We start from the raw sequence: 14642 nt of genomic DNA, 5'->3' as shown, positions 1-14642 counted from the left end.
TGGAATGTCATGTACGACGAGGTGTTGAGGTTAGAGTACCCAGTGGGAGTGGTGATTGTCGGATTTGCCGACGATATTACGCTCGAAGTCTACGGTGAAACGATCGAGGAGGTAAAGTTGACTACCAACCACTCGATCAAGGTTGTGGAGGCGTGGATGCGGTCCAGGAAACTGGAGCTGGCTCACCACAAGACAGAGATGACGGTTGTTAACAACATGGAGTCGGCGCAGCAGACGGAGATCAGTGTAGGAGAGTGCACTATCCTGTCAAAGCGCTCTGTCAAGCACTTGGGCGTGATGATCGATGATAAGCTTACCTTCGGTAGCCACGTCAATTATGCCTGTAAAAGAGCCTCCACAGCTATTGCGGCACTGTCCCGGATGATGTCCAATAGCTCAGCGGTGTACGCCAGTAAGCGCAAGCTTCTGGCTAGTGTTGCTACGTCCATACTTAGGTATGGCGGCCCGGCGTGGGGCACCGCGCTAAGTACTAAATGCTACCGACGGAAGCTGGAAAGTACTTACAGGCTTATGTGCCTGAGGGTTGCGAGCGCGTACCGTACCGTGTCACACGACGCTCTCTGCGTCATTACTGGTATGGTGCCTATCAGCATTCTTATCAGTGAGGACATGGAGTGCTTCGAAATGCGCGGCACAAGAGGCATACGCAGGACTGCCAGGATGGCCTCTATGGTCAAATGGCAGCGCGCGTGGGACAGTTCCACCAAAGGAAGGTGGACCCATAGGTTTATACCGAGGGTAGATAGTTGGATTAATAGGCGCCATGGGGAAGTTACATTCCACCTGACACAGGTCCTTACAGGTCATGGTTGCTTCCGACAGTATCTACACCGTTTCGGGCATGCGGATTCTCCCGAATGCCCAGTGTGCAATGGTTTAGAGGAAACGGCGGAACACGTTTTGTTCGTGTGCCCGCGTTTTCGCACAATGCGTGACCGCATGCTTGCCACATGCGGAGAGGACACAACTGCGGACAACTTGGTCCAGAGGATGTGTAGGGATGAGTTTGGCTGGAACGCCGTTTCAACGGCTATTACCCACATCGTCTGGGAGCTACAGAGGAGGTGGCGCGTGGACTCGGAGAATGGCTAGTCCAGATGCAGTACAAGAGGTGGTCCAGGGGTTCGAAGTCGGCTTCGTAGGTCATACCGGTGCCCTGCGGTCGAGATCGACCCTTACAGCGATTAAGTGGCCGCGGAGAGGAAGTCCCGGTAGCGGTGCTGTCGTGGCGTCCATCTACTGGGTTGGATCCAAGCCCGCGGTTGGAAAGGGGTCCCCGGCAAGGGTCGGGGCAGGTGGAGACCCTGCCATCAGCAACCTATGGATGCATCTGATAGGGCCTGAAGGGTAGTGATACCCTTCCTTTGCGGGCAGGTCAGATCGGGTTGCATGTGGGCATCAGTTCTTGATGTCCGCTCAGCAGTAGGGCGCGGGCGGGGTTGACTCTGCCCGCCTTCCGAGGACAAAGGGAGTGGCGAGGACCACTCGGGAAACTGGCTAAGCGCCAGCATGCTACCGTGATGGACTCTCCAGAGCGAGTCATCGATGTTCATTGCTGCTAGGCTACGGCAGCTAACCTTGAGGGTGCGATGTGCACTAGCCCCTCTCTGAAGCAATACCTTCTTGGTGGTTCCGGAAAGACGTAGGGTTTGGCGACCATAGGAATGTGTTTTAGTGGGTCGAGGAGAGAGTAGTCCTGGCTTTTACTAGTGTAGTAGAAGACGGCCTTAACCCCACACTACCCTAACCTTCCTGTTAGGGTGTCTGTTGAGCAGATTTATCCCCCTATGGTTTAGAAGGAAAAAAAAGGGGGGGTCCCAATTTAGGCAAAAGGCGGAGGGGTGCCTAGTGTATAGAGCGTCGGTAATGGGAAGGGGATTAACAACCAAACCCCCCCCCCCCCCCCCGCCTTGTGCACGGGCTTGGTCTAAGTACTAGCCAGGATCCGAGCCTCCAAGGGAGAATGATCGACTTAACGAGGTAGCTAGTGGAACGCTTACCAATATAGAGTACTCATCTGTGGTCCCCATCCGCACCCCTTCTCGAAGACATCCGCGAAAGTAAGGAAGTGATAGAATGAGTTTTTAGTGGGTTGATCCCCACATAACCCAAGGAACCGCCTCTTCGGTAACCTGATCAGCAGATTTTCTCATTCTACAAAAAGAAGCTTCTGAAGCCCCTGCGATGCTCTGAAACCTCTCTGAATTTTCCTTTGATTCAAAGAGGTTTCAGAGTGTCACAGGGGTTGCAGTGGTATTAACCTTCCTTTACAGTCATTTTTGCATTGGAAAGGTTAAGTGGCATTTCCGGGAACCTCAGTGATCTTCATTTCAGAGGGGCCCAGCCGATCGTTGGGGTTCTTAAGAAACGTTTCAGGAGGTACCGAGGGCACTCCAGCGAGTCTCAGGGGGGGGGGGGGGGGGGGGTTGGTTAAACGATTGTAGGCGATTTTCCTTCTCTCCTCTGTTTTCTTAGCGTAACGTCCCAACTGGGATAAAGTCTGCTTCTCATCTTCTATGAGCACTTCCACAGTTTTTAACTGAGAGTTATCTTTGCTCACGAGCACGACCATTTTTCATGTTCATATCGTGTGGCAGCCACGAAGATACTCTATGTCCAGGGAATTTAAGGATATTTGCTTTACGAAAAGATTCAGGAAAACTGTTTTTTTTTAGCAGTGAGTCAAAAAAAAACTGTAACATCGCTAGCTCTCAGAATTGAGTAAAATTAAGTACAAGCAAACAATAAAATATGTTATCTAATAATTTCCGTTGCTCCAAGTAAATGCCTCGAAGTACCAAGTTCGCCTTGAGCCACATTTTTACAAATCAACGACAAAAGAAATCACAACTGACAAAAAAATGTATTTCCATCAACAAATAAGTAACAACACTCTTCCTACAATTTTGGATCATTCCGCTAGAATTACCAATAATTCTATTCTCGATGTATCTAACATATAATTGATTCACAATTGTGTAATTACTGTACGGATCTGCATTTTCTTCCACGTTCTATGAGATTCCGCTAGTTTTATTATTCACCCAAGTAGACCTATTTGAACATGAACATACATGCAAGCAAAAAGTGTATGCAAAACCGTCCATAGTGACGATACCTCTGACACCAGCCACCCGGCACTGTTGCCACAAAGGTGACGACGGAACAAAAATCGAACCTAAAACCAGAACATAAAGTAGTAAACCAGGCCACGTTCAGCACCGCTTGTATTATTGCCCGCTGCTATGACTGTGACAAGAAAGACGGCAAACCAGAACACGCGATAAGAACCTCCGGCGGCGAAGGAGGCACATACCTACCAAAGCACCCGCCAGTCATAAGGGAACGCGCTGCCGCCACCTCCGCTACTGCTACCGTCCACCATGCCAACGAGCATTTGAATTTGTGCCGAAACGCAAATAATCGTTGGCCTCCCCTGGGCTGGGCGGGCACCTTCCTCCACACTAGCAGGCGCAGTGCGGGCGAGCTCGCTCATCGCGCGGCTTCTTGCATGGATCACTTGTTTTGCACGCGCGCACACGGGGAGGCAGGCGCCCAGGTGCTGCGCTGGGCTGGAACTGGGGTTCCAAAAAATTGACAACAGCGAACGCGTTACGCTCGAATGGAACTTAACAGGTAGGCAGGTCGACCGACGAGCGCCAAGCTAGCTGGCTTCTCAGCTCAACAAGTTGGCGAGCTACCTGTGAGTATACCTACTACTACAGTCAACGCAGCGCCGTCTTGAACACCTGAGTGCGCCATATGGACGGACGGGCATCAGCGGAATACATATCTACAGTTGTGTTGTGCTGGAGTGTAAATCAAAGCGACAATTAGATAGTCCGTGGCTGGCGTCTATGGCTAACATCAGCTGGAAAATACCTCTGGTTGTTGTGACGCTTGTTTACACTATACATCGATAAGCTTTGGCGAGAATTGGATTCCTTCGTCTTGTGACAGTAAATTCTTCAAATTGTTTTAGAATGCTGGAATTTGTCTAGTGGATAAAAAAACAGCTAACGGAAATGCACGTGCAAATTCAGAATACGTGCAAAGAATTGAAGTAAAACTTTGATTAAAAATTTATGGATTTATGACAAATAATCAAATGACGCAGCCATTTATTATTCTGCATAAATCAAGAATTCATAAACAAAAGTTATCTGGTTTTGTTTTAAAAACCTGTATTGTTTTGTATTGTGACCCACTTTGGAAATTTATATGTCAAATTTCTCGTAAAAGAAACGCCAATAGTTATCACTGCAGTGTTCTACGTGTCTGAGACCATTTGGGCAGGGTATCCTATTCTGAGCACGTTAAACTTGAATTTTCCACCCGCATAAATCCAAACCACAACAAAACAGCACGCAATATGGTGTACATTCCATTTCCGACCATATCCAAAATGGTACCCTCGACCATAATCGAACCATACCTGGATAAAGTTTCGAAAGTAATGGGTAATGTTTTTAGAGACCCGACCATACCAACAACGGGTCGTTAAGAATATTTACCGTTCCAAAATCGATTTTTTCTCATACAAAATTCGAAAGACAAACATAACGAAACCATATCTGCTACGGTTAGAAAAAACATTCCTGTGAATCGATCCAATGGTACGGGTATAGTTCTACAATACCTTGGTACAGTAGGGAGTATGGTTTCAATCATAATTTTCTTGGATTTCATATCAATTTAATAAAATAAATTCATTTAACAGTATTCACTTACCATGTTCCTTTATTTACATTGTATTATCGTGTTTCTCATATAATATTGGAGCATTTATGAAAGATAGTCAAACACATTCCTCATTCACTGAATTTACCACCGAAATCATAAGCGTCTTCTGGAACTATGCGCTGAGAGAAAACGTATCCTGTATAAAATGTGAACATCTCAATGATCTTAACGGTCCAAACGGCTGGCCTGGCTGCTGAAGCATTTCGTCCTCATTGAATTTTAGGTTCCAAATATCCAATCGTTCCGCCGGTAGGAACTTCAGCGGTTCGTAAACATGCTTCTTGCCTCTGTGGATGGTTTCCTTGGGAACTGTTTTGCAAAGCTAAAATGTACATATTTCTTTGTTTCATCCGATTAACTAACAGTAAACACAAGTAAAAAACTTACCGTCATCGACTCCATGTAACTATCACAAGAATTTTACCAGGGGAAAACAATTTGCACAGAAAAAACTATCAACGCTCCAGCTTCGTCCGCCATGTTTACTAATTCAAGCTCAACTAGACAGGGTACAACAATCATTATGGTTGGGCAATATTTGCTTACGGTGACGAAAAAGTCAAATGGTAGAAATTATTTGCTGACCATACTCACAATAGTAACCTTAATAATTAATGTCCCTGCTGTAGTTCTACCATTTTTATCGGAATGTATTGCAAATATAGCGACAATAGGTAACAAAAATATCTATGGTTTTGATATGGTGCGTACAGTATCAACTACGGTAAATATTTATGCGGAAATAACTCAACAAATTTTGAAGATGCAACTTTGTCATCTTTAAAGAAAACATGTTTTTGTCATGCACAATATCTTTGTAGAACATTTGATATTTTCAAAACATTCTAGAAAAAGTAACAATAAAAACAAGTGATGTTTGGGAGTCGTTCACAAGAAAAAGACCCTCAAAGTTGACCAAAAAGAATACCAGCTTGTTCATCAGTTTTTTCTTATTCTGGCATTCTCTACAAACAGTGTTTTCATGGTAAAAGCAGAGCTGGTTACTCAAAATTGTCAAATTTCAGCGCCCCCTATACTGGTACGCTCCCATGGAAATAACTTCAATATGGCACCCAAATAAGAATTATTCCGGGAAAATGCTCCACAATTTTGTTTTTCAATGATTATTGCGAAAGAGGCATTCTTGCAGGAATTTCTTTTATGAGTTTAACAATATTTTTCTAAAGATTTCTTTGAGATTGTATTCCTTGCCATATATGCAAGGATGGGAACACTCGTTTGCAAAGAGTTACATTCACTTGCTGATTTCTCAGCTCAGAAGCTTGCCATCAAGAAACGATGTATGGACGACTTTTGCCTTGTGGTTTTGTCTAAAAGTTTTCCGAATAGAGTAGGGATCGCAGACGCATACCGAAGTCGTGAGGGAGATGCGAAGGCAACTCTCCACCAGGTGAATGTAAATTACACTCACCTCGTGGAGAGTCGCTTTTACAGCTCTGTCACGACTTTAGTATGCGTGTGCGACCCTTACACTATTCGGCAAACTTTAAAAAAAAAACCACGAGGCAAAAGTCGTCCATACATCATTTCTTGATTGCAAGCTTCTGAGCTGAGAAAACAGCAAGTGAGTGTAACTCTTTGCAAGTGAGTGTTCCCATTCCTGCATATATGTACTTCTATAAAAATTTTCTCCACGATTATCTCCATAGACATGGCCAGAAATTCTTTTAAGCAATGCTACAGATTTTGTTTTTTCAAAATTTTCCCAGAATTTTTGAGTGTTTTGCAAGTATTGCTAGAATGATTTCAGCATGGGTTGTCCCAAAGATTTCTTCTGGTTAGAATTCAATTCTAATCATGTATTTCTTTGAAAATTTCTCAAGGGATTTCTTAAGGATTTTTTGTAAGTTCTTCTTCGTGATTGTTTTACGAAAATTTTCAAAAGATTCCGTTAAATCTTTTTTATAGAAATTTCTTCAAAAATTTCCCCTAAGATTCCTTTAACGATTTATGGGAATTCCTTCATAGATTATTGCTACAGAAGGTCGTACATGCTGCACATATTTTTGAAGGAATTTCTACTGGAATCTTCAAATTAGAAATTCTCCAAAAGATTTCTGAAAAAGATGCAATTCCACGAAAAAGTTTTTCAAAAATGCATATGTATAAGGAGATTCTTTCACAAATCCTCTAGGGTTTTGTTTAGATAATCAGGTTTTCCCGCAACGCTTTCAGAAATCATTTTTTGAAATATTCCAAAGATTCCTTCAGGTGTTACTCCGTATATCCAAAGTTTTTCTCATTTATTTATTTATTCAGAAAAAATAATCAGAAAAATTGTTTAGAAAACTCCGCAAAATTCTTAAGAGATACTTCTGGAAGTTCCTCTAGACGTTACTTCATAGGTTTCTCCAAATATTCTTCAGACTTTTATTTAAGGATTCTCTCAAAATTTCTCCCGGTGATGCTTCAAGAATTTTTCAAAGAATTTCTCAGTAACTTCTGCAAAAATTACTCTAGATCTTTTGCTTGGCATTTTCAAGATATTTTTGAAGAAATGCTTACATGAATACCTGCAGAGGGTTCTCCAATTATTCCATTATTTTCCTTTACAAATTCGTTATAAGCATTCGTTTTTTCTTTTTCAGAAAAATCTTCAGTGGTACTCTAATGATTTTTTCAAGATGTTATTTATTTCGTTCCAGCCGAATTTCAGAAAATGAGAGAAACTCTTCGAAAATTGCTTCATAGGCATTTTCAAAAGTTTTACCATCAGAAGATCTTCAAGAGAACCCTCAGAGGTTTATAGAGAGATTTCTTCAAGAATTCCAACGGTAACTTGTCTGAAATTTTTGCATGGATTTTTGTAAATTTGTACATACATTTTCAAAAGATTCCTTCAGAAATATATTCAGGAATCCCTCCAGAAATTGTTTACCAAATTTCCCTTGGAATAATTTCCAAAGTCTCTCCAGCAGTTTCTAAAAATTAAGGAAATATCCTAGAAAGTTGCTATAGATATTCTCCCAGGCCTTCATCCAGGATTTCTGCAAAGATATCTTCAGAAAATGCTCCAGAAATTTTTGCTCAGGAATGCATCTTGAACACCAGATGATTTTTAGAGGTTTCTTCAGACAATTCTTTAAAGATTTGTTTAGAGATTCTTTCAGAGATTCTTCATAAATTCTTCCGATAGTTATTTATGCAATTATTAAAAACAATTCTGAAAAAAATATCGGGAAGAATATCTGAAACGATTCCTGTATGAATCTCTGAAGGAATAAAAGAAGATATTTCTGACGGAACCGCTTGAGCAATTCATAAAAAAAATTCTTGAAGAAGTTTGTGGGAGAAAGCTTTTTAAGCACTTCCGAAGGCATTTCATGTAGAATAAAAAAAATCTGGAAAAATCCATGAAAGTACTTTTGAAGAAATACCTTGCCGAATTCCATAAAGTAATCCATAAAAGTCTGAAGAAGTTTTTGAAGATATTCTCGAAAGAATCCCTAAAAGAATTTCAGAAGGAATTTCTGAAGCAGGAATTTTTAAAGAAAAGTAGAATGTAGTACTCTTGAATGAATGAATGAAAGGAATATCTGAAGAAATCCCAAATTTCTGAAACAAATGCAGAAAAATGCAGGAAAATATGAAAAACTTTTTGAAGAAATTTCAGGAGAAAATCAACACTCGATAGAATTTTTTGATTCCCTGAGCGCTTTTACAAAAATAAAAAAAAATATTATTTCATTGTGTGGGTTAAATTTCCACTCCAGTCGGTGGTTTGTGAAATCTTTCTAAGCTTCAGCAAATCATCCATGAACATATGTAAAAACTCTTCCATGGATGCCTGTAAAAACCTTTCAGATATTTCTACAGAAGTTCATCCAGAGATTCTTTTAGAAATATCTTCCAAGAAATGAAGGAATGCCTTCAGATATTTCTCTAAGATTTTTTCCTGGCACTACTTTAGAAAATTCATAGTTTCTTTTATAATTTCCTCCAAAGTTTTCCAAAGGTTACCCTAGATATTAATTCAAGAACTTCTTCATAAAACCTTTTTTGGATTCCTTCCGAAATTACTCCATGGGTTCCGGTTAAAAATCCTTCAGGAGCTCTTTTTAAGAAAATTTTCCATAAATTCCATTGAAAGTTTTATTTTTTAGAACATTTTCAATGGATTGATTGCTTCAGAAATTCCAATAGAATTAATTTCAAAATTTCCTTCATGAGATTATATTTTCCAAGAATTTCTCTAGAAAATCTTCCATGATTTCCTCAGCAATTCCAAGATAGATTCATTCAGAAATCCGTGCGAGAATTCTTTCAAGAAATCATCCTCAAATGCTTTCAGTGATTTCTGTAGAAAATCAATACAACAGAATTTCTCCAGAAATGTATCCAAAGATTTGTTCGAAACGTCTTCTACAGACTTCTTCAGAAGTGCTTCCTGTGATTCCTTTAGAAATATTCTCATAGGTTCCTTCAGAATTTTTTTATAGGATTTGTTTAGAAAATCCTTCGCAAATTTGGCCTTGAATTTCTAGAGAATTTTCTACAGGGATTCTTTCATAACTGTTTCCAGTGCTATCTTCAGAAAGTCCTTCAGAAATTCTTATAAGTATTTCTACAAGAGGTTTAGAGATTTGTTGAAAATTCTCTATAGGGGTTTCATTGAAAACAATAATGTGTCAAACAATATTTCATCAAAGATTTATTAAAAATACCAGCAGGTATTCATCCAGAGATTTTTGCATTATTACTTTTAGTGATTCAGGCGGAAATTCCTCCAGAGATTCCTGCAGGAGTTCATACTGAGATTTCCTTAGATATTCCTCGATGTATTTCCACAGAAATTTCTCCGGCATTTTCTCTAAGCAATGTAAGCGTACAGTACTGGCTGTTTTTCATACAAAATGCTCATGTTTGGGGGGTTTTATCTCAGATTGTAATGTACCGGTTGATCCTAAATTTTGTCTAAAAATTCATATTAGATCTGTGAAATAAGGAAATCTTTCTAAACTGTCGCAAAACACTCATTTCAAAATAGCCAAATTACGAATGTTCAATGATTTTGTAAACGAAATATTTTAAGCAGAGTAAGTGTACCAATTATGGCTATAGTACTAATTATTCGCCATAGTTGATTTCTACCCTTTAACCCTATCATCGGCACACACTGTAATAAATACTTAAAGTAGTTTCGGCTCCGTTTCTATATTTTCCTGCAAAGTATGGAAACTATGCTATCTTTTAACATATTAATGACATTCGTTGGTCTTCTCGTTATTTTTCTACAAATAGTTTTCTTTAGGTAGTGCCAAAATTGGTACAGGCACCCTTTATGGTTTGTCCAAAAATGTTGTGTCTTTCATTACGCTGATCAATTTTGCGAAAGAACATATATGTCTAAATATTGAAATTTTAAAAATATTCCAAAATCAAGTTTTTGATTTTTTTTAAATAAGACATTTATGATAACTTTTTTTAAACATTCCATGGAATAGTCTAATTTCTTAACAAGTTAAATTTAAAGCTATTAAGAGTGTCCAGATAAAATATGAAGTCAATCTGTGAAATCGAAACTGAGATTCAGACCTCCAATCTTGAGCATTTTGTATTGAAATTGACCAGTGCATTCTATTTAGTATTGTAACTCTGATAATTTCTCCATGGATTCTCAAAAATAAATCAGAAATATGTCCTACAAACATCTTTGGTAATTCCTTTAGAAAAATCTGAAGACTTTTGTTCTATTGATCTTTACTGAAGCTTATCTAAGCGCTTCTCCAGGTATTATTACATAATTTTTTTCAGCAATACGCCTACAGACTGCTCTAAGAATACTATCAGAAAATCTTTCAAGAATAAATATAAAATTTTCTACGAATTCCTCAAAGAATTTCCCAAAGAATTTTTTAAGATTGTTTTCCTGGAAAATCCTCCAAAGGTTCTATTTGAATTCCTTAAGAATTTCTTCTGATTTCTTCAGTTATGCCTATACATATATATTCATTCAAAAATACAGAGATTTCACTGAAGATTTTTATAGAAATTTTTTCATGTGTTCTTTCAAAACATTTTGTTCAAATTTCTTTTGCAGTTTCAAAAATATATCCAGAGACTACTCCAGAATTTTGAAGACTTTTCAGGAGCTACAGCAAAAATCTTTAAAACCTCAGAGACGAACCAGTCATGGGCTGAAAGTCTCTTAAACAAAGACAAATCAATCAATCTATTTAAAACCTCTTCTAGAAGTTTCTCAGATATTCCTCTTTCATTTTTAATCCTAAAGAGATTTCTTCGGAAATTCTTCAAAGGGTCCCTGAAGGGATACAGAAGTTTATCCAGGGATTCCTCCTAAAATTTACGTAAGGATTTTTTCTCAGAAATTGCTTTTGCGATTCTATCAGAAATATTTCGTAGAACTCCTTCAGAGATTCCCACGGGAGTTGTTTCAGATATTCTTTCAGGGGTTTCTTTAGAAGGTTTTTTCACAAATTGCACAACAAATTTTATAGAACATTTTTTGAAAAAAAAAATTGCTGCAGAAATTCTAAAGAAACTCATATAGGATTGTCTGAGGGAATTCCTGAAAAAACTATTGGTGATACCTTTGGAGATTCCGAGAAAAAGTTTTTCAAAATTTTGTGGAAAGATTCCTAAATAGAAATATTTGAACAAGTTTCTGAAGTTATTTCTGGATGAATGCTTGGGAGAATATTCGAAGAAACTTCTTTAGATACCTTGATAAATTTCTAAGGGAGCTATGGAACTAATTTGAATGAAAAACTTGAGAAAATTCTCAAAATTTTCAATATCCTAAAAATGTTTAACTAGTTGTAACTTTTCAAAAAGTGCATCGAATATTCTCAAATTTTCACTGTAAGTAGTTCAAATAGTAGTGTATCAGTGGTCAAAATTTGGAAAAGATCGAGCTATTCTGCACGAAGTTATAAGGAAAAGGTATAATTGGCCGATAGCCAACTTTGAGCTGTTATATCTCCGGATTCAACGAACCGAATGCAATGGAATTTTGAACATTTATGACTTATGTAATGAGGTATGAAAAACTTTTCACTTAACTTAAAAAAATACACGTAAGAAATTTATAACGATTAGATTATTTTTCTATTAAAACACCAAATTATTCAATACCTCAACATTGTTTCAAAATTAAAGATGCTAATTATAGTTCACATAAATTCCCTCTAAATGACTTGAATATAAATATGTTTTGATGGGAAGTAACAAAATTGTCGGCAATAAAATGAAAAAGTAATGAGATGCATATTAAAAATAGACTAATTTACCAAAAAGTTATAAAATAAATGAAATCGCTATAATTTTTTTTCTTTTTAAATATTTGAAGTTAAGTCAAACGTTTTCCAGAGCTCCTTATTTAAGTCATAAGTAGTCAAAATTTCATTGCATTCGGTTCATTGAATCCGAAGATATAACAGCTCAAAGTTAGCTATCAGATAATTATAGCATTTTCCAGAATATTGATAACTTCGTTCAGAATAGCCCGATCAATTTCAAATTTTGACTACTGATACACAAGTTGTTATTCAACTCACAGTGAAAATTAGAATATTTGATGCTCTTTTCGAAAAGTTACAGCTATATGAACATTTTTTGGAAAGTGGAAATTTTACCTGTCCCGTTCATTTTGTCTATCCCCTATAAGGCACACCGGGCAAGATGAAACGCGAAGCTTTGAAATAGATTTCAAGACAATTTGGAAATTTTTCCTTCGTTAAAAGATTGTTTGAATCAAAAAGTATGTGTTGCAACAATCAAATTGTTTATCATCATTAGAGAACATCATGTTAACCCGCTGTTTCATCTTGCCCCACCCGTTTCAACTTGGCCCGGTATTATCTACAAGTTTTAAAATTAATCTTTTGAGAAATTGATTGAGAAAATTTTGAAGAAGCCCCACGCAAAATTCACAAAGGAATTCCTGGAGAAAACTCTGAATCAGTATATAGAAAGGAATACATTTGTAAAGGATTCACGGATGTATTTTCAGAAAAACTCTTGCGTAACGCATAAAATGAGTTCTTTCTAAATGTCCCTTCTACGATAATTACAGAAAATTTTCATAAAAAAAATAATTTTTGGAAGGAATAGGTACTTCTCAAATAAGCGTTAAGTAAGTAAATAAGTAATTTCCATGTGTGCGTTTCAGTATAAGGGGCGCTGAAATTGGGAAAGCTTGAGTAAACAGCTCTTATTTTACCATGACAGCACTGGTGATGAAGAATGTCTTGTGTGGAACGAAATGTCCTGCCAACGATGTCAACAGCCAACCTTATCTGTTTGTTGGATAATTTATTGAATAGTGCGTTTAATTCACTATCTTTCGTTATTATTATTATTGGTTCATCTCTTAGAACCCGGTTGGGGCTGAAAATCTCTATAATAAATCAATGATAATATTTTCAGAAAATCTCTCACGAATGCGGCAAAAAAGAACATTTCCTCGCAGTCGGTAGGATTCGAACCTACGCTCCCAGAGGGAATCTGATTTCTAGTCAGACGCCTTAACCGCTCGGCCACGACTGCTTCGGTGACGAGGGGTCTCTCAATTATCAACTGGCTTCACTGCTTTGAACCTAAACTGATTTCACGTTTCGTTTCGTTTTTGAATTCGCTGCCTTCATACTGTTTAGGGAGGCGTATTGCTCTTGAGAGCGTGAGAGGAAAAAACACAAGAGCACGGAGAGTCCATTTATTGAATTGAAGTATACTACAAGATACGGGTGAATCCGAACAACAAGGGGGATTTCACCCTCCAGCAGAGAACGAGCGGCTATGGTTTTTCACTTTTGAATAATTTATTGACTTGAGGGTATTTCTGCTTATCGCACTGACGAAATCCTTCGGAATTGGTTGATTATTTAATTACTCCTGTGAGCAATTATTTAGCACAGATTGATTGTTCGCTGTAATGGTGATCGTGGATCATATTCAACAATTTTCAAATTAAGTATTTAAAAACTTTAAATTTCTTGTGAAACTGATCACCAGGAAAAATATTGCCAAAGCATCGTTCAAGTGCGTAGAAAAAGAGCTTGAATGGAGCGCAGACGAAAACCTTCGCTCATGGTCATTGCTCTTCGCTTGAATCGAATGGTTGGTTGGTTGGTTGCTTGCCTACCTTCATACCTAACTTGTTGCTTGTTTGGACACTTGCCTTGCCTAGGTTTCTTGTGCGGTTGTTCGTTTGGACGGGAAAATGACTCCTTTTATTCGTGGCATGAACTTGGCGCCGCAGCACACATCTAGGTCAGTGTGCCGAAATGCGTAGCGCACGCGAATGGGCCAGACTGAGCCATGAAAAAAATGACGTACATCCCCGGTGACGACGGTTCTCTTCCTACTACTATGTGGTTCGGAAAGAAAAGCTTGGGTTGATATCTGTTTCTCAGAATTTAGGACCGTTTTGGTTCAGGTCAAGGGAAATAATAGTAGGAGAAAAACTTAACATATTATCAGTTGGCTTACAGCTTTAACTTGTTTCCTACGTATTTCAAACATTTACTGCTTGTAGAATGTCTTTATTGTGAAGAAATAATGAATTGTAAACCGTGTGTTTTTGAGGGCTGGCAGGAAAGGTACGGGGCGAAATGGACACCCATCGGGGCATAATGAACACCCCTGCATATTTTATGCTGTATCTTTGAGAATATCGACCAGTTAAGTAATTTGCCAACGGAGATCAATACCACATATATAATACTCCATCTTCGACGAGTTTACATAACATCAAAGTTAATTAATTAAACTTTAGGCTAAAATAATCAGATTGATTTTTTCCAAAAAAAAAATTTAAACGCCTAACAGTATGCAATGCGCGTACATCCATTCATAATTGCCAGTGTTCATTTCGCCCCGAATCGACTACAACATTG

The 14642-nt window shown here is 38.3% G+C and overlaps 1 non-coding gene across 1 annotated transcript; it reads right to left on the bottom strand.

Moving 5' to 3' along the window:
- Nucleotides 1–13211: 13211 nt before the first annotated feature.
- Nucleotides 13212–13293, bottom strand: Trnas-aga (transfer RNA serine (anticodon AGA)). Its single transcript has one exon. It is a non-coding gene; the product is annotated as a tRNA-Ser (tRNA).
- Nucleotides 13294–14642: the final 1349 nt, after the last annotated feature.

This window comes from Aedes albopictus, chromosome 3 (assembly GCF_035046485.1).
Source record: "Aedes albopictus strain Foshan chromosome 3, AalbF5, whole genome shotgun sequence".
NCBI lineage: Eukaryota > Metazoa > Arthropoda > Insecta > Diptera > Culicidae > Aedes > Aedes albopictus.
This window is presented reverse-complemented; position numbering and strand designations above follow the sequence as displayed.